Source organism: Pinus tabuliformis, chromosome 3_2, assembly GCF_031772625.1.
Source record: "Pinus tabuliformis cultivar Carrire ecotype Pingquan chromosome 3_2, CPIR1, whole genome shotgun sequence".
In the NCBI taxonomy this organism is placed as follows: Eukaryota; Viridiplantae; Streptophyta; class Pinopsida; order Pinales; family Pinaceae; genus Pinus; species Pinus tabuliformis.
Window position 1 is genome coordinate 272,932,332 of NC_142302.1, and position 24,903 is coordinate 272,957,234.

The 24,903-nt window shown below is 40.6% G+C and overlaps 1 long non-coding RNA gene across 1 annotated transcript in view; it reads left to right on the top strand.

The window, feature by feature from the left end:
• The window catches only part of LOC149180701 (uncharacterized), a 148,345-nt gene that overhangs the window by 87,942 nt on the left and 35,500 nt on the right, over positions 1-24,903 (top strand). The gene's annotated exons all lie outside the window — the stretch shown is intronic.

The following is a 24,903-nucleotide window of genomic DNA, read 5'->3' on the forward strand; positions in this document are numbered from 1 at the left end:
CTGGCCTAAGCAAAGGAAAAACATAGTGTCAGTGCAGATCTTCCAATTCAGCAGTTTGTAGCAGCAAAATGATGCATGTCTAACTTCCCAATCATCCCCCATCACATTCCTTGCTAACATCCCAATACCACCTTTGCTCATGAGATAAACCAAATTCATGGATTGATCCATATTGCATAGAGAGCCACATTTCCTGTGTAAAATTCTTTTCATTTTGATCTACTCCATAACTAAGTTTGTTTCCTAAAAACTTAGTATCTATCACTTCCCATTCCTATTCCCCTCCAATACTAACTACTAACTCTATCTACACTTAATTCCCTATGTTTCCCCCTCCCTATTACTATAACACCATGGTGTATAAAACCCCAAAAAATATGTATATTCCCTCCCCTTTGGCATTATAGCCATATGCTCAAATATTGGAAAACCATGCAGAGATAAAGTCTGGTTGCATGTGGTTGTGTGAAGTCAGGGATTAAATTGACCCCTGGTTGGTTTAATAGCCTAAGCCCTAACCTTTTTCCCCTTACAACCACTTTGAAATGTTTTACCCACTTTATTTGCGAAAAACCTTATAAAAACCCACATTTTCTCTAACCCGTGCTATTTGCAAAAAACACCAATAAATCCACTTTCATCCCTTACCCAAAGTTTTGATTGAAGCGCATTGAACGCAAAAACATTGAAAAAACCCATATTTCTTTGGTTTCCAAAGTACCGCCCGGGCGCACATTTCAAGAAATATAATAAATTATTCCCCGCCCCGCTGCCGTATCGTCCTTTCATTTTATTGACCCGTCGAACGTCGGATCTGGGCTTTCCCATCCGACGGCCCATATCAATATCGCGCCGCCCCCGATGTCCGGACATTACCTCCCAAAAAGTGTCAGAGGGTGACGTCAGGCCAGTGCCACGCGTCGCTCCCAAATCGTATCGGGACGCCGCCTGCCAATACTGCCACCGTACCATAAGCGGTCCGATGGAACCGCTTACCGCCCTCCGTATACCGCCTGCCCACGTCACCTCTACGTCACGCCCACGTCACGCCAAGTCGGCCCCGCATCAGCACCCGGCCCGCCATCGCTCTGACCTGTCCGCCACCTCACCAGTCCCTGTGGACCACTCACAGGCCGCCACGTCACCCTTCCGTACCCGACCCCACCCGATGACGTCATGCTGACGTCATCCAAAAAAAGCGCCAATAGCCCAAAATGTCCATATTTTCACCAAAATTCGCGTTTTTTTATCACTTTTGCCAAAAGAACTATTTCTGCTCTCTGCATGCAAATTACGACCATTTCGCCGCCAACCTGCAGAAATCGATTTAAAGACTGTGGGCGCCTTCAATTCACCTGCATTTGTCACCGTTGCCAGAATTCACCAGGTATTTCTCCAAAATTTCCCCTCCGCACCTGGTTTTGTGCATAATTTACCAAAGCAAGCTTAAAAAGAGTGAAAAACACTGTAACCTCCAGTAAATCCTCTGGGACCACCATTTATCTTCGGTTATAAGGTCGAAATTCACCTACAGAAGTCCACATTGAGCCAAGTTTCCATAAATTTACAGTCAGTTTGCGCATTCGTGAACTTAAAACCTTTGCTGCACTAATTCACCGGGAAAACAGCTTTGTTAGTCCCAGCATTTGCTCATTCGACTTTCTTGGGAGCATTTCAATTGTTCTCACCACAATTTACCTTGTTTCCCCTGCAAATTGCCTTACTTTTGCAAAAATACCGCTCTGTGTTGCTCTGCCCAGTAAAACAAGTTCTAGTACAATTCAGAGTACTAATTAACCATGGAAACACCAGTAGCACTAAACATTCCACCCTTGAATGCCCCACACAGAGAGCTAGAATGGAAGGCCCTGGGTGATAGAGACTACCAGATGACAGAATCATTCTCAATGAATACCAAATTTAACATTCATGTACTCAATGAGCTGAAGGCCAAGCACCTCAGTGGAGCTGATATTCTAGGGATTTGGGACTCCAATTTGCCCATTTTCAATCTTCCTCAAGTCAATGTCCTCCCAGACTTGATCCATCGATGTTGTGCCAACTATGATCCATGTCAAAGAGCTGTTCTCAGTCCCTCAGGTTCAGTTTTGTTCCATATCACCCCTGAGGCCATAAATGAGATGCTACACTTTCATACTGCAAAGCCACTAACTCCTCTCTCCATGATGGACTTGCTAAAGAAAGGGGGCAAGCTGTCCAGTGCCCAAATCATCAAGATTAATCAGTTATTCGTTCAACCAAGCTCTGAAGCTGTGAGAACCCCTCCTATAGGAAATCAATATCTCAATGAGTTGGGCAAAATGCTTGTGGATTTGATCAGTTATGTCCTGGGTTACAGGTCATGTGAGGATGTTGATGAAACCATTCTGGCCATGCTGTCTATATTCTCCCCTGGAATGCCTCCTGCTGTGCACTATGATTATGCTGCATACATTGCCAATAAGATTCATGAACAATTGATGAATCTAGAAAGGGAAAAGGTGTTTAGATACACTTCATACATCTATCACTTGTTCTTTTTTTATCAACCTGATGGCTTCCCTATTCCTCTCAAGAAGTTTGATGCTCAGGGAAACCCAAGGTCTATGGTATTTTGGACTTCAGTCTTTCACCACACATCTTATTCACCATACAACTACTGTGAGTTCATAGACCTCTTTATCCATCCAGCTATGTCCTTGCTATTGGGTACCCCTCCTCCAAGATTGACAGATGAGATGCAAAGGATTCTCCAGCTCTCAAAGGCCTACAGCATTGGAGATTGGTACTTTTACCAAAACCATACAGTGATCAGAATATATGGCTGTGAATTGGCCCCATATAGACTGCCAAGATATGTCCCTATGAGACTCTTTGCCTTAGAATATTTCAGGCAGTTTGGAAATGCAGACATGGTACATTTCCACAGCAAAAACAAGAAGGTGCAACTCAAAATCAGAAACCAGCTAGGCCCATTTCTGTATAATAAAAGGGAAGAAGGATGGAAAGAAGCAGATAGGATCCTAGAGGGCCTCCAATTGAAAACCAGTTTCCTCTGGTCACCCTATGACCCCAAACATTTCATTAGTCTTAGAAGGGTCAAGTTTAAATTGGCTAGCTATGATCATGTCAGGCTGCCACACATTGAGAAATATGCCAATTTGTTAAGATGGAAAGAGGGCACTTTAGAGGAAGCAAGTCCTAGAGAGGAAATATTACAAAGAGAAGCAAAGAAACTTGAGAAAGAAGCTGACTTGGAAACTTGTGGGCAGGTTTCCTCTTCCTATCAAAGGCAACTTGGAGCCGCTGCCTCATCCTCTACAGCCCACCAGCAAGCAGCTAAAGCTACTCCTCACGCAGCCAGCAAGGGTAAAGAAAAAGAGATGGAGTAGGAACAGCCACCCCCTACAGTAGAACAGCAAAAAGAGCAGCCAAAGCAGCAAGAAGAAATAGCTGAGGCCCCAATAGCTACAGAGCAACAGGCTCAAGAGAGTGTGCCTCCTAGGCAAGAAACAGTAGTGGAGGCCTCGGTGCTCCAAACTCCACTGAATGAAGAAAGAAGCAGGAAGAGGGATAGAGAGCAGGAAACTCCCCTCACCACATCCACAAATCAAGGTGAGAAAAGGCAGAGATTAAATCCCCTCTCTGAAGAAGAAATGCCTATTGGGCAATCACTGGGTATGGGCCCACCAAGCATGGAGGCATCTGCCAGTTCCTTTCAGCAGGAACAAGAAAGAACCCTTGGAGGAGAGGTCAGCTCCTCAAGTCAGCAGAGGAGGGCAGAGTCCAGTATAAAACAGCAGTTCATTGACATCAAAAAGAGAAATGAGCCGGTGAGACTTCAGCTGTACAATCACTTGCTAAAAATGGCTCCCACAAACCAACAAAGACTTATGTCAGCATATGACATAACAGAGGGGAAAATGACTATGAGTCATTTCATGCCCACTATGTTGCAGCCACAGTCAGCTGCAGATTATATAAGGACCAACCTTGAGGTTCTTGCCAAAGACATCCACCCAATGGACCAGATAGAGCTTCACAAGCAAACGGGTGAGATGGTCTATTCAACACTTGCAGACAAGACCTTCCTGGCACATAAGTTGCAAAATAGCCTGCATAATACAACTGCTCAACTTGAGTTGGAAAAGGCATCCTCTCAGGCCAAAGACAACAGGATCAGGTCTTTGGAAGACATTATTATAGAGCTTGGGCATGACCCAAAGGATCCCAAAGCTATACAAGCGCTGCTAAAGGAAAGAGATGCAGATATTGCAGCTTTGAGAAAGATGGTGAAGATCCCAGCAACCCTTCACCCTCAAACAGAAGAGGTTGCTCAACAGAGGAAGGACCAGGATGTAGCAGCCATGCTGCTAACACTACATAAGCAACTAGTACAAACAGAAGGGAAGCTGGTAGAGACAGAGGCTGCATTACAAGCAGCCCTACAGCAGAAAGAAGGAGGCCAAACATCTTAGCCCCCTCAGCAAGTGATCAACCTTGAGGAACCCCCTCAAATTGTCACTCCTCCCACAGGGAAAACAGCTGAAACAACTCCATCAACATCAGCACCAGCAACAACATCAGAGCAGGCTCCAAGCCTTGACATGCAGAAGATGATGAAAGAAATTCAGGTTTTAGAAGCCCAGATGGCAGAGCTGAATGAAGCCAAGGAAAAATTGGCCACACTTAATGAGAAATATGACAAATCAAAGCAAACTGTGGCTGAGAAAACCAGGGAAGTGAAGGCTCTTAAGGAGAAGATAAAGGAGCTGGAGAAAGAGCTCACCCTTGACAAAGTGGTGGCTGAGATCAAGAAAGTTTTATGGGCCAATATTGGCCAATCAATAACAGATCAATGGCAGTACATAGAGACTATTCATGAGCACATGGAGCTCATAGGCAGGGCACACAAGGAAAGCCAAAGAGCAAGGGCATCTCTAGGCACCATGCCTGAGATAGCCAACAGAATGATCAATGTCCTTAATAACCGTACAGGCCCTCAGCTGGCAGCAATAGGGATCACCAATACAACAGACACCATCTTGCTGATAAAGAGGGTCCTAACTTTGAGAAGTTTGGTGCAGACATTGGATAGAAGGTGCCAGGAGATGCAAACAGAAGTAAATAAGTTCACAGATAAATTTACAGCATTGCATAGCAGAGGCCTTCCCAGCTTACTGAACAGCGCAGGAAGGCTAATATCCCATAAAAATTATGCTAAAAGGGTAAACACATTTACCACCAATCAGATCACTGCAGGATCAAGCATCCCAGAGGAAGCAGGGCCTGCATCTGGGCAGACCCTCTATGAGAAAGTAGAAAATTTGTTTTTTATTATGAATGAAATCAGGCATCTGTTTGAAGTACCTCCTACTTACTTCAAATATACTGAGGCAGATGAAACACTAGGCACAATTTTGAGGCATCAGTTGCCTACACAGGAATGGTGGACCAGCATGATACAATTATTACTGTAAACACACAGGTCTTCATCAAATTTTCACATCAAAATACAGAGCAACAGGTTCAGATAGTTGACATATTTACTATCACTAGAGAAGAGTGGACTGAGCCAACTCAACAAACCAATTCGGCCACTAAAGCAACGCTGACAGGTACAGATGACAGGGCCGAGAAAGCTACAACACGACAGAGCCATAAAGACATATCATTCAGGATTAATGCAGAACGCTCAACCGACTCAGTGGCCTCCAAAAGTAAAAAAGCTTTCTGTCAGAACTAAAGAGTATTCATTATGTATTTAGAGCAGCAATAACTTCCTTATCTGCTATTTTGAAAGTTGGTGAACGCATTTATTAATCAAATGACTCCGCGATTCAGATATTTTGTAAAAACAGATTGTATATATGTCCCCTTGAATAAGCTTGCAGGGGTTGTTGATTTTCTCTTCAAGAGAGCCTATGTTGTAAATTTTCAGAGTTTTAATACAGAGAGCTGATGGAATTTCCAAAGTTCTGTGTTGTTTGAGGCGTTGTGGTGTGTTTGCTGACTGCTACAGGATTCCTGCATATTTCATGGCACAATAAGTTTCTTTAACCTTCTTGTTATGTATTTCATTCCTTCATAATACGTTCATGTTCTATGTTTCACAGTTTAATAGCACAGAAAAAGAATAGTTTCAGGATTTATTCATTGAATACCCTGAACTCAATCTATGCTGTTATGAATGTTTTCCTCAGTTATAGTTATGAAAGTGTAATTCTTAATTGCTGCACTTTCAGACTAAAACTTTCACAGTGACTATTATCCAGGAATTCAAATCTGCTTCTGGGTGATATGTCTCCTTCTCACATCACCAGCTTAGTGAAAAACTCTTGATTGCCTTTCACTGGCTAATCATATTTTATCACCACAATCTTAAGTTTGTTTCATGACATATCTAAAGGCCCTGCAGTTCCAAGCAATCTTACTCAACACCTCGAACAACCCATAATCACAGACTCCATTGCCCAATAGACTGAAACTGTCTGAAGATCTCATCTTGGGCACTGAAAGAGATCATTCAACCAAAATTTAAATCAAAACCCATACCTCATAACTAGCCTAAGATCCTCAAGAAGAAAGTAAAAACTAAAAGAGAGAGCCCTATCTGATTACAGGTTGGCTAGAACCTGTAATCCAAAGCTTGGTTAGTGGTTACCCCGGCCGTATTCCCTCAGGAGTCAAAGGGAACAACCTGGGTGTTAACATAAATGGCTACTCCACTGGGGATCTGAATAAACTTTATAACCCCCTGTCTGATCCTTAATACTGTACATAAAGCTTGAATGACAGCTACACAGCCTTAGAAAAACCTCTGCTTTGCATTTGCAGAAGTATATAAAAGCTGCCTCAGTCAATCTTTGTCTGGTCTTAAGTTCCATACAATTGTGCTGTACCTGATCAGTCCTTGTCAAATATCATTAGCTTCCTTGAAAATTCTCCCAAAAAGAAATCACAGAAACTGGCTCCTAAGAAGAAAACTCGCTATACAAGATCTAACCCAGATCCTGACCCATCACCTGAGTTTCAAAACCCAAACTTGATTTCAAGAATCCTTAAGAGACACAAATCAGAAGGGACTTTATCAGATTCTAGTTCAGAAGCAGGTCTCCAAACTGACATTCCAACCCCTGCTAAGGCTTCTCTACATCCTCATACCACTGGTCCACAATCTACTAGTTCTTCATCCACTTCACAAGGTATTCTTCCAACCCCTCCATCAACTACACATACCCCTTTCATCCCCTTTCCTCCACTTGTCCCATTCATCCCTGTTATCCCTATTGTCCCTCCAAACATGGCTAATAGATATGCTCCACTACAGTTACCGGCCAATCCAGCCCCTATGCCAAGAGATTACCAAAGCAAGATTTCATACTTTGATGGTACTGGCTCTTATCCAGCCCTTCAACATACTAAGAAAATGCAGGACTACTTTGAAAATTATGAGATAGATGATGATGGGGTTAGAATGAAAATTTTTGTGCAAAGCCTAACAGGAGATGTAAGAACATGGTTTAGGTCACTTCCAGTAAACTCTATAGCTGACCCTGAAGCCCTGTATCAAACATTTATCAACAGATGGGAGAAGAAAAAGGACCCACTTCATATTTTATCTGAATACAATACTATCAAAAGAGGTCCACAAGAAACTGTCTTGGACTATTGTGCTCGATTTAACAATGTCTACAACGCTATTCCCCAAAACTTGAGACCCCCACCGGATCTGGCCCTATATACCTTTCCTGATGGGTTTGATTCAGATATGGCATACCAATTGAGAGAAAGGGCTCCCCGAACTTTAGCTGAGATGCAGGATATAGCAGTCAGTGTAAAAGCCAACCTGATAGCTAAGAGAAATAGGACCAGAACTGAGAGAAAGACTACCTTCAAAGAAGAGCCTTCAGGCTGGGATCAGAAACTGGATGCAATAATCACTGGTATGCAGAGATTAGGAGACAGAGTAGAATCAGTTGAGAGGAAGTCATCATGGGAAGCACCACAAAATAAACCTCTCAGGAATCCCAATTTTAGGAGAAATAAAAACCCTAACGTTGGCAAGGCCAGTTCTGAACCAGAGATTAGACCTCCGTTCCAAGAAAATTATACTGAAGCATCCACTTCAAATGAGCAGATAGATGACACCCATATTAATTTGATGGGCCTGAATGATGATCAGCAAGTTTTTCTGAGTCAAGAAGATCATAAGGATGATGACATTAAGCAGTTCCAAACTAAATCAGGTGAGTCATTTGATTTCAAACAAGGATATGACACAGCTGTCTCTGAAGTCCATAGGCAATACAAACTGAGAAGCAGAACAATAAATGTAACACAGCCTGAGAAAACAAAGGACACTCCACTGCCTAAGAAGGCTATTGTCACAGAGCCAATTGACAAAACTGATTCAATTACAAATGAAGTAACAGTTGAAGAAATAACTAAAGCATCTCCCTCGAATCAACAATTAAGGGCTACACCTCCTTTACAGTACAATCCAATCAGCACTTCCCAAAAGATGAGCACAAAGGATAAGCCTCAAGATCAAAATGAGAATCAAGAAGGAAGCTCTAAGAATTCAATTGAGAGAGAAAGGGTTTTTAACCAGAACACCAAGACCCAATCTAAAAGGCCTTTTGACTTAGAAGCTGAAATTGGAAAATTGAAGATAGCCATTCCTCTTTCAGAGCTAGCCAAGCATGACATTTACAAACAACAAATCAAGAAGTCCCTTCAACTGACCCACCACAAAGATGATGTCAATGTATTGGATGACACCCCAGAATTACTTTTCGGCCCAGAGGTTGATGGAAAGACATCGGTTACTGGAATCTTACCTTTTTATGTCAGCTTGCATGTTCATGATAAGATATTACACAATGCAATGTTTGACTCAGGCGCCTCTCACAACCTGATGCCCAAATCAGTCATGGAGAGGTTGAATCTAGATATTACAAGACCATATAAGGACCTATTTTCATTTGACTCTAGCCAAGTTAAGTGTTTAGGCTTGATAAAAGATCTATGTGTGTCCCTAGTCCAGTACCCAAATAAAACAATCTTAATGGACGTTGTAGTCTCTGATATCCCACCCAAGTATGGAATGATGTTATCAAGATCATGGGGGGCTAAACTCCAAGGTTCCCTGCAATTAGACATGTCATATGCCACCATCTCTGTCTTTGGGCAACCCAAGAGGCTATACAGAGAGTCACTCATGAAATACATGGTGAGCAGTGAAGAAAAACCTCAAAATTTCCCTATTTATGTAGTCCATTCAGATATGGATTCCTTTATTCTGTTCAATGATGATATAAGTCCAATGAGTGACAACAAACCTGTCATACTTGAACAAGATCTTTATATAAGTGAGCAATCAAGTTCCCAAGAAATCAAGATTGAGAAACCAATTGATGAGGCAATCCTAAAAGACAAACCAGATAATAAACAAGAACTCCAACTTATAATTCCAAGTCACAGAGAAGCTGTTATATCGCCCCTAAATCAAGAGATCCTATGGTTCCTTGAGTTTGATGGATCAATCAACAAATTAGGGGCAGGAGCTGGAGTGTGGATTCATAACAAACAAAGCAATCATGCAGAAGGTCGAGCTTTTAGGCTTAATTTCAGATGCACTAACAATATGGCAAAGTATGAGGCTCTTCTGCTAGGCCTCAAGCTGGTAAAATCCTTACAAGCCACAAAGGTTTCAATTATGGGAGACTCAGACCTAATTATTCAACAAGTGAAAGGCAATTTTGTCACCAATGACAAAAGACTAAGGTCATACAGGTCTGCTGCTATTGAAATACTTAAAACTTTTGCTGAATTTCAAATAACCAAAATACCCAGAACCCACAACCTTCATGCACATAGTTTAGCTACATTTGCTAGTACATGCAAATTGCCTTTTGAACCCAACCATTGTTTCACAGCTGAGATAAAACACAGACCTTCTGTCCCAAACAATGTTAAAGACTGGCAAGTATTTGAGGACGATGCACAGATAAATCATTTCTTAACCTTGCAGCATGAATTTTCAGGCTTGAACATTGATGTTGATTCTGTGAAAGACACACAGCCATTGAGTGAACGGGACCAAACAGCAATATCACCCAAAACAGCAAATCAAATACTTTGTCCAACAAACTTTGACAAGGAAAAAATACAAGAACTTGAACAATTGCATTTTGATGAAGTAGCTGGTACAGAGGCTGAAATCATAGAGCTAAAGGATAACTTTCTACCAACAGGCCTAACTCCATTGGAGGACATTTTTGACTCAAATGATGTTCCTAGAAAACCAAAAATCCAGCCCCTTAATGCTGCCATTGAAGAATGCAACATTGGAACTACTGAAAAACCCAAGATAATAAAATTGTCTGCCTCTTTACCTCCTGACCAGAAGCCTAAATACATTGACCTCTTTAAAGAGTTCCAAGATGTGTTTGCATGGAGTTATGAGGATTTAAAATCCTATGACACCTCTGTTATCCAACACACTATCCCTCTAAGGCCTAATCAAAAGCCATTCAAGCAAAAATTGAGAAGGATCAATCCTATGCTTCTCCCTTCAATTGAGAAAGAAGTGCAAAAAATGTTTAAAGCTGGTATCATAGCACCAATCAGGTTTTCAGATAGCACCAATCAGGTTTTCAGACTGGATTTCAAATTTGGTGCCCACAAGAAAGAAAACTGGTGAGATTAGGCTTTGTGTTGATCTAAGGAATTTGAACCAAGTATCCCTCAAAGACAATTATCCCTTACCTAAAATGGATCATATTCTCCAAAGAGTGGTAGGGGCTTCAAGGATCTCATTACTTGATGGATTCTCAGGCTTTAATCAGATCCTAGTCCACCCTGATGATCAAGATAAAACAACATTCACTACCCCATGGGGAACTTTCAAATATGTTAAAATGCCTTTTGGATTGAAAAATGCAGGAGCTACATTTCAGAGAGCAATGGATATTGCTTTTGCTAAAGAGATTCATGAGTTCCTGGTTATTTACTTAGATGACCTCACACCTTTCTCAAAATCTGACCAAGAACACTTAAAACACTTGAGACAAATATTCATAACATGTAGGAAGTATGGAATTTCCTTAAATCCCTAGAAGTCTCTATTTGGTTTGGAAGAAGGTAAGCTGTTGGGTCATATCATTTCAAAGGATGGCATTAGAATTGACCCAGACAGAATACAGGCCATCTTGCAAATGCCCCATCCAAGAACAGGGAAAATTTTAAGAACCCCCCCTAAATTTATAAATATAATAAATGGGCGAATCTCCATGGTATATAGGAAAAATGGAAGGCTATTTTATCAATAATATAATATGTATATATAATTTTTTGGCGAATCTCTCACCAGGCATGGCGAATATTTTACTCAATTATAAAATCTTGTAATATCTTGGCGAGTCTTTCACTAAATAATAAAACTTTGTAAAGTCCTAGTGAATCTTAGCATAGGCTACATGCTGGTCTAATTCCCCCATTTAAATAGGCTACATTCCAGGTGAATACCATGGGTCAATACCATGTGCCATTTTGGTGAATACCATGGGTCAATACCATGTGCCATTTTTATTTTTATTAATTCTAATATTAGGGTTAGTAATGGTTTTTTGCATGGTATTAATAACAATCTAGTCCATGGTATTTGTCCCATAGTATTTTGGCCATAGGTTTCACCTAAATATAACCCATTTTTTGGTCTAATTCCCCCATTTAAATAGGCTACATTCCAGGTGAATACCATGGGTCAATACCATGTGCCATTTTGGTGAATACCATGGGTCAATACCATGTGCCATTTTTATTTTTATTAATTCTAATATTAGGGTTAACAATGGTTTTTTGCATGGTATTAATAACAATCTAGTCCATGGTATTTTTCCCATAGTATTTTGGCCATAGGTTTCACCTAAATATAACCCATTTTTTGAGTGTTTGTAAATATAAGGTGACTTATGGAGTAAATATAAAAAAATGTTTTATTTGTTTACCATACCTCTCGTTTATTTATATTTTTATTAATTTACCATACCTCTTTTACAAATATGGTATTTCGCCCATAGGATTCACTTAAATAAAACCTCTTTCTCGAGCCTTCATAAATAGAATGAGGGTTATGGACTAAATATAAAAAGAGGTTTTATTTATTTACGATACGTCTAGTTTATTTATATTTTTATTTATTTACCATACCTTTTGAGTAAGTATAAAAAGACGTTTTATTTATTTACCATACCTCCACTTTACTGATATTTTTATTTGTTTACATCCTTACACGTATATAAGGTGACTTATGGAGTAAATATAAAAAATGTTTTATTTATTTACCATACCTCTCATTTATTTATATTTTTATTAATTTACCATACCTCTTTTATAAATATGGTATTTGGCCCATAGGATTCACTTAAATAAAACCTATTCTTGAAAATGGGCGAATGGAAGGTTGTAAGTCCTAATTTCAAGGGCTAAATTTACCTTTTTTACCCTCTCCCTTAAAATAAGGTGGGCTATTTGAGGTGATTTGTAAAAATGTACTATGATACAAAATATTCGCCCACTAAAAATTTAAAACCCCTTAATTTCGCCAAAGGGCGAACATTCGCCCATAAAATTATCCTTGTCCAAGAAACATCAAAGAATTACAAGCCTTCTTGGGAAAGATTAACTTTTTAAGGAGGTTTATCCCAAACTTGGCAGAATTAATCAGATTACTAAACAACATGCTAAAGAAGGATTCAAAAGTAAAATGGACAGTAGAAGCAAATCAAGCTTTTGAAGGTATTAAATTGGCCCTTACCCAAACCCCATTCTTAACAAATCCTCAATTTAACAAAGAATTTATCATTTTCTCTTTTGCCTCCCAGCATACCATTGCTGCTGTCTTATTGCAGAAAGATGATCAAGGGAATGAAAAACCCATTGCTTTCTTTAGTAGAGCCCTTAGAGATGCACCTCTCAAATATCAGATCATGGATAAGCAAGCTTATGCTTTGGTCAAAGCCATCAAGGACTTTAGGATTTACATCATATATTCCCATGTTATTGCCTATGTACCAAGTCCCATTGTGAAAGACATACTAACTCAAGAAAACTTAGAGGGCAGAAGAGGAAAATGGATTGCTAGTATATTGGAATTTGACATTGAGATAAGACCTACAAAACTGATAAAAGGGCAAGGATTGGCCAAATTAATGTCTGAAACAAATTTCCAAGCCTTGGATATTAACCAACTGGACAATGAATCGGAGCTGGCGACTCCAAAGATCAATGTAGCCTTTGAACAATCCCTGTGGTATTCTGATATCTGTTATATATTGCAAAACCTGTGTGCTCCCCCAGGATTGTCCAGAACCAAATCTAGATTTCTAAAAATGAAAGCTTCAAGATTTTGTGTTATAAATGGTAATTTACTATGGAAAAAACATGAAGGTATACTGCTGAACTGTTTGAATATGGATGAAACTAACAATGTTATGAAAGAATTCCATGCAGGCGATTGTGGTGGACATTTGTACTGGAAGTCCACTGTCGATAAGATATTAAGGGCAGGTTACTATTGGCCCACTGTTTTCTCTGATGTTAAAAAATTTACCACTTCATGTCACAAATGTCAAGTGTTTGAGGGAAAAAGAAAGTTACTACCACTTCCCTTAAAGCCTATTGCAACAGAAAGACCCTTTCAGTAATGGGGCTTGGACTTCATTGGGGAAATTCATCCTTCATCCTCAGGCCAACATAGATGGATTCTAACAGCCACAGGTTACTTTACTAAATGGATTGAAGCTGTTCCATGTAGACAACAAATGATTCTACTATCATTCAGTTCCTTGAGACTAATATCCTTTCTAGATTTGGTTGTCCTGACAAGATTATAACAGACAATGCTGCCGCTTTTAGATCCAAGAAGATGGTGAACTTTTGCCCCAAATTCCACATTACTTTGGGCCATTCTATCGCATACTATCCTCAGGGCAATGGGTTAGCTGAATCATCTAACACAAGTCTTATCAACATCCTTAAGAAGGTACTAGAAGAGAATAAGAAAAATTGGCACAAGAAGCTTGTAAATGCCTTATGGGCAGACAGGCTGACAACCAAGAGATCTATAGGGGTCAGCCCATATGAATTGGTTTATGGAATGGAAGCCAAATTCCCTTCATCCTTAGGGATCCCTGTCATGAAGCTGCTTCAGGAAAGTCAAGCTGAACCAAATGACATGCAAAGAAGAATAAACCAGATTATATGTTTGCAGCAAACCAGAGATCAAGTCTATAACAGAGTTCAAATCCTACAAGAGAAGCTGAAGAAAGCCTTTGATAGAAGAACCAAGGCTGAAGATTTCTTTATTGGTGATAAAGTGCTTAAATGGGATTCAAGAAGAGAAGACAAGGGAAAGCATGGCAAATTTGATTCCCTTTGGAGAGGGCCTTTTGTGATTCAAGCAGTACAAGGAAATAACACCTACTTTTTGAAGAATTTGGATGGCACTGAAGCTGAAGAGGGCCCTGTAAATGGCCGGATGTTAAAGAACTATTTTGACTACTTTCCATGTATATAGCACGGTTTCCCCTTGTACATAGTCAGTTGTATATAGTTTTTCTTCCAGCATATAAATAGTTCAGTTTAAGAAGTTTTGTAAATAAGCAGGAAAAAGCTTGTATTTCAGAAGTTCCACAATGGTGACAAATTCCAGTTTTGAAGTCCAAAGAGGAAGTTTTCAAGTTTTGAGAAGAAGTCAAAAGCCAAGGCATTTTGACCTGCTGTTCTTGGTCTTTCAAGTAGAAAAACCATCCCCAAGTGGAGCCACTGTTAGCTACCTATACCAATAGGTTTCATTTTTCATGATTGGCAGGGGAAGTGCCAATATGATCTGCTTTGGTGATGCAAAGATCTCATATTCTTGTGAAAGACACCTATCTGCAGTTGGTTGATGTTGTCCTACTTTTGAATGGGTGATCCAACAGTCTAAGCTGGGTCATGCCATATTTCAATTGATTGTTGTAGACTAGAGAAAGAAATCTGTCCAAACTGTTCAATCTTGGCAGATAAGTAGCTAGGTAGAGAATGAAGGTTCCCAACTGTTTAATCTGGGGCCTTGGAAGCAATAAGGCTAGCCTTAGATAGAAAATCAAAAGGAAAAGGCCAAAGGAAAAGAAAAGGCACATGAGGGTTTGCAAGTCTAAGTGCACCCTCCTTGGAGTAACAAAAAATGCTAGGCAATAGAGTGGGTAGGTAGATGGGGTTGCAGAAGCATGATTTATGACATTTCACTGGCCTAAGCAAAGGAAAAACATAGTGTCAGTGCAGATCTTCCAATTCAGCAGTTTGTAGCAGCAAAATGATGCATGTCTAACTTCCCAATCATCCCCCATCACATTCCTTGCTAACATCCCAATACCACCTTTGCTCATGAGATAAATCAAATTCATGGATTGATCCATATTGCATAGAGAGCCACATTTCCTGTGTAAAATTCTTTTCATTTTGATCTACTCCCTAACTAAGTTTGTTTCCTAAAAACTTAGTATCTATCACTTCCCATTCCTATTCCCCTCCAATACTAACTACTAACTCTATCTACACTTAATTCCCTATGTTTCCCCCTCCCTATTACTATAACACCATGGTGTATAAAACCCAAAAAAAAAAAAAATATGTATATTCCCTCCCCTTTGGCATTATAGCCATATGCTCAAATATTGGAAAACCATGCAGAGATAAAGTCTGGTTGCATGTGGTTGTGTGAAGTCAGGGATTAAATTGACCCCTGGTTGGTTTAATAGCCTAAGCCCTACCCTTTTTCCCCTTACAACCACTTTGAAATGTTTTACCCACTTTATTTGCGAAAAACCTTGTAAAAACCCACATTTTCTCTAACCCGCGCTATTTGCAAAAAACACCAATAAACCCACTTTCATCCCTTACCCAAAGTTTTGATTGAAGCGCATTGAACGCAAAAACATTGAAAAAACCCATATTTCTTTGGTTTCCAAAGTACCGCCCGGGCGCACATTTCAAGAAATATAATAAATTATTCCCCGCCCCGCTGCCGTATCGTCCTTTCATTTTATTGACCCGTCGAATGTCGGATCTGGGCTTTCCCATCCGACGGCCCATATCAATATCGGGCCGCCCCCGATGTCCGGACATTACCTCCCGAAAAGTGTCAGAGGGTGACGTCAGGCCAGTGCCACGCGTCGCTCCCAAATCGTATCGAGAGGCCGCCTGCCAATACCGCCACCGTACCATAAGCGGTCCGATGGAACCGCTTACCGCCCTCCGTATACCGCCTGCCCACGTCACCTCTACGTCACGCCCACGTCACGCCAAGTCGGCCCCTCATCAGCACCCGCCCGCCATCGCCCGACCTGTCCGCCACCTCACCAGTCCCCGTGGACCACTCACAGGCCGCCACGTCACCCTTTTGTACCCGACCCCACCCGATGACGTCATGCTGACGTCATCCAAAAAAAGTGCCAATAGCCCAAAATGTCCATATTTTCACCAAAATTCGCGTTTTTTATCACTTTTGCCAAAAGAACTATTTCTGCTCTCTGCATGCAAATTACGACCGTTTCGCCGCCAACCTGCAGAAATCGATTTAAAGACCGTGGGCGCCTTCAATTCACTTGCATTTGTCACCGTTGCCAGAATTCACCAGGTATTTCTCCAAAATTTCCCCTCCGCACCTGGTTTTGTGCATAATTTACCAAAGCAAGCTTAAAAAGAGTGAAAAACACTTTAACCTCCAGTAAATCCTCTGGGACCACCATTTATCTTCAGTTATAAGGTCGAAATTCACCTACAGAAGTCCACATTGAGCCAAGTTTCCATAAATTTACAGTCAGTTTGCGCATTCGTGAACTTAAAACCTTTGCTGCACTAATTCACCGGGAAAACAACTTTGTTACTCCCAGCATTTGCTCATTCGACTTTCTTGGGAGCATTTCAATTGTTCTCACCACAATTTACCCTGTTTCCCCTGCAAATTGCCTTACTGTTGCAAAAATACCGCTCTGTGTTGCTCTGCCCAGTAAAACAAGTTCTAGTACAATTCAGAGTACTAATTAACCATGGAAACACCAGTAGCACTAAACATTCCACCCTTGAATGCCCCACACAGAGAGCTAGAATGGAAGGCCCTGGGTGATAGAGACTACCAGATGACAGAATCATTCTCAATGAATACCAAATTTAACATTCATGTACTCAATGAGGGGAAGGCCAAGCACCTCAGTGGAGCTGATATTCTAGGGATTTGGGACTTCAATTTGCCCATTTTCAATCTTCCTCAAGTCAATGTCCTCCCAGACTTGATCCATCGATGCTGTGCCAACTATGATCCATGTCAAAGAGCTGTTCTCAGTCCCTCAGGTTCAGTTTTGTTCCATATCACCCCTGAGGCCATAAATGAGATGCTACACTTTCATACTGCAAAGCCACTAACTCCTCTCTCCATGATGGACTTGCTAAAGAAAGGGGGCAAGCTGTCCAGTGCCCAAATCATCAAGATTAATCAGTTATTCGTTCAACCAAGCTCTGAGGCTGTGAGGACCCCTCCTATAGGAAATCAATATCTCAATGAGTTGGGCAAAATGCTTGTGGATTTGATCAGTTATGTCCTGGGTTATAGGTCATGTGAGGATGTTGATGAAACCATTCTGGCCATGCTGTCTATATTCTCCCCTGGAATGCCTCCTGCTGTGCACTATGATTATGCTGCATACATTGCCAATAAGATTCATGAACAATTGATGAATCTAGAAAGGGAAAAGGTGTTTAGATACACTTCATATATCTATCACTTGTTCTTATTTTATCAACCTGATGGCTTCCCTATTCCTCTCAAGAAGTTTGATGCTCAGGGAAACCCAAGGTCTGTGGTATTTTGGACTTCAGTCTTTCACCACACATCTTATTCACCATACAGCTACTGTGAGTTCATAGACCTCTTTATCCATCCAGCTATGTCCTTGCTATTGGGTACCCCTCCTCCAAGATTGACAGATGAGATGCAAAGGATTCTCCAGCTCTCAAAGGCCTACAGCATTGGGGATTGGTACTTTTACCAAAACCATACAGTGATCAGAATATATGGCTGTGAATTGGCCCCATATAGACTGCCAAGATATGTCCCTATGAGACTCTTTGCCTTAGAATATTTCAGACAGTTTGGAAATGCAGACATGGTACATTTCCACAGCAAAAACAAGAAGGTGCAACTCAAAATCAGAAACCAGCTAGGCCCATTTCTGTATAATAAAAGGGAAGAAGGATGGAAAGAAGCAGATAGGATCCTAGAGGGCCTCCAATTGAAAACCAGTTTCCTCTGGTCACCCTATGACCCCAATCATTTCATTAGTCTTAGAAGGGTCAAGTTTAAATTTGCTAGCTATGATCATGTCAGGCTGCCACACATTGAGAAATATGCCAATTTGTTAAGATGGAAAGAGGGCACTTTAGAGGAAGCAAGTCCTAGAGAGGAAATACTACAAAGAGAAGCAAAGAAACTTGAGAAAGAAGCTGACTTGGAAACTTGTGGGCAGGTTTCCTCTTCCTATCAAAGGCAACTTGGAGCAGCTGCCTCATCCTCTACAGCCCACCAGCAAGCAGCTAAAGCTACTCCTCACGTAGCCAGCAAGGGTAAAGAAAAAGAGATGGAGCAGGAACAGCCACCCCCTACAGTAGAACAGCAAAAAGAGCAGCCAAAGCAGCAAGAAGAAATAGCTGAGGCCCCAATAGCTACAGAGCAACAGGCTCAAGAGAGTGTGCCTCCTATGCAAGAAACAGTAGTGGAGGCCTCAGTGCTCCAAACTCCACTGAATGAAGAAAGAAGCAGGAAACTCCCCTCACCACATCCACAAATCAAGGTGAGAAAAGGCAGAGATTAAATCCCCTCTCTGAAGAAGAAATGCCTATTGGGCAATCACTGGGTATGGGCCCACCAAGCATGGAGGCATCTGCCAGTTCCTTTCAGCAGGAACAAGAAAGAACCCTTGGAGGAGAGGTCAGCTCCTCAAGTCAGCAGAGGAGGGCAGAGTCCAGTATAAAACAACAGTTCATTGACATCAAAAAGAGAAATGAGCCGGTGAGACTTCAGCTGTACAATCACTTGCTAAAAATGGCTCCCACAAACCAACAAAGACTTATGTCAGCATATGACATAACAGAGGGGAAAATGACTATGAGTCATTTCATGCCCACTATGTTGCAGCCACAGTCAGCTGCAGATTATATAAGGACCAACCTTGAGGTTCTTGCCAAAGACATCCACCCAATGGCCCAGATAGAGCTTCACAAGCAAACGGGTGAGATGGTCTATTCAACACTTGCAGACAAGACCTTCCTGGCACATAAGTTGCAAAATAGCCTGCATAATACAACTGCTCAACTTGAGTTGGAAAAGGCATCCTCTCAGGCCAAAGAGAACAGGATCAGGTCTTTGGAAGACATTATTATAGAGCTTGGGCATGACCCAAATGATCCCAAAGCTGTACAAGCGCTGCTAAAGGAAAGAGATGCAGATATTGCAGCTTTGAGAAAGATGGTGAAGATCCCAGCAACCCTTCACCCTCAAACATAAGAGGTTGCTCAACAGAGGAAGGACCAGGATGTAGCAACCATGCTGCTAACACTACATAAGCAACTATTACAAACAGAAGGGAAGCTGGTAGAGACAAAGGCTGCATTACAAGCAGCCCTACAGCAGAAAGAAGGAGGCCAAACATCTCAGCCCGCTCAGCAAGTGATCAACCTTGAGGAACCCCCTCAAATTGTCACTCCTCCCACAGGGCAGAGAGCTGAAACAGCTCCATCAATATCAGCACCAGCAACAACATCAGAGCAGGCTCCAAACCTTGACATGCAGAAGATGATGAAAGAAATTCAGGTTTTAGAAGCCCAGATGGCAGAGCTGAATGAAGCCAAGGAAAAATTGGCCACACTTAATGAGAAATATGACAAATCAAAGCAAACTGTGGCTGAGAAAACCAGGGAAGTGAAGGCTCTTAAGGAGAAGATAAAGGAGCTGGAGAAAGAGCTCACCCTTGACAAAGTGGTAGCTGAGATCAAGAAAGTTTTATGGGCCAATATTGGCCAATCAATAACAGATCAATGGCAGTACATAGAGACTATTCATGAGCACATGGAGCTCATAGGCAGGGCACACAAGGAAAGCCAAAGAGCAAGGGCATCTCTAGGCACCATGCCTGAGATAGCCAACAGAATGATCAATGTCCTTAATAACCGTACAGGCCCTCAGCTGGCAGCAATAGGGATCACCAATAGAACGAACACCATCTTGCTGATAAAGAGGGTCCTAACTTTGAGAAGTTTGGTGCAGACATTGGATAGAAGGTGCCAGGAGATGCAAACAGAAGTAAATAAGTTCACAGATAAATTTACAGCATTGCATAGTAGAGGCCTTCCCAGCTTACTGAACAATGCAGGAAGGTTACTATCCCATGAAAATTATGCTAAAAGGGTAAACACATTTGCCACCAATCAGATCACTGCAGGATCAAGTATCCCAGAGGAAGCAGGGCCTGCATCTGGGCAGACCCTCTATGAGAAAGTAGAAAATTTGTTTTTTATTATGAATGAAATCAGGCATTTGTTTGAAGTACCTCCTACTTACTTCAAATATACTGAGGCAGATGAAACACTAGGCACAATTTTGAGGCATCAGTTGCCTACACAGGAATGGTGGACCAGCATGATACAGTTATTACTGTAAACACACAGGTCTTCATCAAATTTTCACATCAAAATACAGAGCAGTAGGTTCAGATAGTTGACATATTTACTATCACTAGAGAAGAGTGGACTGTGCCAACTCAGCAAACCAATTCGGCCACTAAAGCAACGCTGACAGGTACAGATGGCAGGGCCGAGAAAGCTACAGCACGACAGAGCCATAAAGACATATCATTCAGGATTAATGCAGAACGCTCAACCGACTCAGTGGCCTCCAAAAGTCAAAAAGCTTTCTGTCAGAACTAAAGAGTATTCATTATGTATTTAGAGCAGCAATAACTTCCTTATCTGCTATTCTGAAAGTTGGTGAACACATTTATTAATCAAATGACTCAGCGATTCAGATATTTTGTAAAAACAGATTGTATATATGTCCCCTCGCATAAGCTTGCAGGGGTTGTTGATTTTCTCTTCAAGAGAGCCTATGTTGTAAATTTTCAGAGTTTTAATACAGAGAGCTGATGGAATTTCCAAAGTTCTGTGTTGTTTGAGGCGTTGTGGTGTGTTTGCTGACTGCTACAGGATTCCTGCATATTTCATGGCACAATAAGTTTCTTTAACCTTCTTGTTATGTATTTCATTCCTTCATAATCCGTTCATGTTCTATGTTTCACAGTTTAATAGCACAGAAAAAGAATAGTTTCAGGATTTATTCATTGAATACCCTGAACTCAATCTATGCTGTTATGAATGTTTTCCTCAGTTATAGTTATGAAAGTGTAATTCTTAATTGCTGCACTTTCAGACTAAAACTTTCACAGTAACTATTATCCAGGAATTCAAATCTGCTTCTGGGTGATATGTCTCCTTCTCACATCACCAGCTTAGTGAAAAACTCTTGATTGCCTTTCACTGGCTAATCATATTTTATCACCACAATCTTAAGTTTGTTTCATGACATATCTAAAGGCCCTGCAGTTCCAAGCAATCTTACTCAACACCTCGAACAACCCATAATCACAGACTCCATTGCCCAATAGACTGAAACTGTCTGAAGATCTCATCTTGGGCACTGAAAGACATCATTCAACCAAAATTTAAATCAAAACCCATACCTCATAACTAGCCTAAGATCCTCAAGAAGAAAGTAAAAACTAAAAGAGAGAGCCCTCTCTGATTACAGGTTGGCTAGAACCTGTAATCCAAAGCTTGGTTAGTGGTTACCCCGACCATATTCCCTCAGGAGTCAAAGTGAACAACCTGGGTGTTAACACTTCTCATCTTTGTTGTATTGTGGAAGAATGAAGTATTTTTGTCCCCAACTTGAATCCAAAGGTTTCTAGACTTAAGCCTCCATTCTTCTTCCTCTTTCCTATTACTTTTGTAGATTTCCCAATATAATTATTTTTCCTTTAGTTGGTTCTCTTTTGTGTCCTCCATGCATTCTATTTTTTCTTGCACTGCTTCCATTTCTTTTTGCAATTCGTTCTTTCTTTTCTGTGGTTCCCTGTGATTGTTCTTTGCCCAAGATTTTAGACTGTTTTTCACTGATTTTAATTTAGTTTCCCATACGTAACTCGGCGAGCCAATGACCTTTTGTGCCCACGTTGCTGCATAATTTGTTTCACTTCTTCATTGTTGTTCCATGATGGACAATTCGAAATGGGAGGGGGCCCAAATTTCGATTGTCCCCAATCTGATTGCCATTGGCTTGTGATCAGAGGTTGTAGAAGGGATAGTTTTTGAACATACTAAGATGAAGTTTGCTATAATACTGTCTTGGATTAAGATCCTATCAAGTCTCTCGTTAATATTTCCTTTCCCGATCCTTTTTCCATGTCTATTTCTTGTTCCTTGGAGGAATGTCCATTAGACTGTGACATTCTATAATACTTTCAAGGGCATATCGAGATGGATCCCTATAATACTAGTGATTACCCCATTACTATTATAGTTATACCCCTTATTTATATTGTTGTGCCCCTATTACCCCCATATTGTTATTTCTGTGCCCCATAGAATCCCTCTATTGTTATTTTTGTGGCTTTATATTATTATTGTTAGGTCGGCTGGATTATATTGTGACTCCTTAGACTCCTATATATAGAAAGGAGGTTTTGTCATTTGAATCATCAAAGAATTGTTCATTTATGTAATGTAAAGGAGTTTGCCCCCTCGAAGAGGCTGAATTCTAAGGCGTTGATCTATCTTTTCTTGAGCTGGTTTCATAACATTTGGTATCAGAGCTTTTGATTCTAGGGTTTCGCTGCTCCAAACAGGTCATCGTGGCATTTTCGCTATAACTTTTTTCTGTGACGTTTCAGAAGTCACAAAAAAAACCCATTTGAGAAGAAATCGCGCTGAACCTTGGGTCTGAATTTCAGAGCTTTTCGCGCTATATTTTCAGAGATATGATCTGAGGAAGTTGGTCTTTTTGCAGACTCCTGAATTACATTCAAAACAGGTGACCTGGGGAAAATTGTCATAACTTTCTCTCTGGGAATCAGATTGAAATTTCGTAAGAAGGTATAGAAAGAGGACGGACTGTAGTTTCTTGTATATCTTTTTCAGAACCAAATATCGAAAATTGTACACGTGGCACTTCATACAACTTCGCTCTTCTGGAAAGGTCTATAATCAGGTCATCTTGGGAGATTGTGCATAACTCTTTCTTGGAGAATCCAATTTGGATCAGACTGGTGGCATTGGAAATAGGACACAGAGAGCTACTACAGTTCACAAATTCAGAACTAGATGATTGGAAAGTACAGAGATACATCAGAGGCAATATCAAGCTCCTACAAAGTGAAAAAAGGTGTGTAGATTTTTTTAAATTTTTGCTTAAGCTTGGTTTGAAAATTTATTTTGAAGGAATTCAAAGGGCATAGTAGAGCATTATTATCGGTAACTGATGCCCCGAGGAAAGAAAATGCAAACACCTAGTAAGGAACCTGAAAGCTCTAGCATGACTCATGAAGAAGAGGAAGAAATGCTACATGATATATCAAAATTACAAGAACAAGTGCAACAAATGTCACACTCACAAAAGTTAACAGATGCTAAGATAAATGGCGTGGAAGCTAAGATGGACAATTTGAAGATAGATTTGAACACAAATTTGAAGACAGGCATGGCGGATTTGAAGACAGATTTGACAAATTTTCTACAAGAAATACTTACTAATGGTGAAAAGGTAGTAAAGGAAACTCATGATGAGAACAAAAGAAATGTTAATCATGATTCCATAGACGCTAATGTTGGATCGAAGAATCACCATATTCCAAAAATCGATATGAGGAAGTTTGATGGCAAGGATCCCGCCACATGGATATTACAGATGGAGCAATTCTTCGATCTCAATAATGTGCAAAACGCACAAAAGGTACGTATGGCAACTGTATATTTGGAACCAAATCAGTTTGTATGGTATCAATGGCTTTGTTCTCGTAAACAATTTATCACTTGGGCAATTTTTACGGAAGAATTGATAGCACATTATGAGGATACAAAAAGCAACACTTTTTTTAGCCAATTGATAAGTCTCAAACAAAAGGGTTCAATAATGGAGCACATTGAGGAGTTCCAAAAATTGAACATAAGGGTAAAAGATATTCCAGAGGAGCATAGGATTGATGTGTTCATAGGGTCTTTAAAGGATAATATCCAACATGATGTTCGCCTTTGGGAACCTGATTCATTAGAGAAGGCATTCAGGTTAGCAAGAAAAATGGAAAGCAAAATTATGGCAACTAGGAAGCATACCACTCACAACTATAAAGACGGAAGTGTTGTTGCCCCTAGTCTTCCACAACCTACAAGGTTGACACCACAACAATTGGAAGAAAAAAGAGCAAAAGGGCTTTGTTACAATTGTGATAGCAAATACACAAAAGGTCATAAGTGTGCTGAGAAGAAATTATTCTACATAGATTGTGAAGAGGAAGAAGAAAAGGAGCAAGAAAGGTCAAAAGAAGAGGATATATTCCAGGAACAAAGCCTAGATGAAGAACAAATAAATCCGACCATATCTTGTAATGCATTGGCGGGAATTACCACTCCTCAAACCATCAAGATAGAAGGACAAATCAAGAAGAAAAAGGTAATAGTGTTGATTGATTCAGGAAGCACCCACAATTTTATTCATTGTAGGGTAGCAAAAGAATTGAATTGCTTCCTATATCC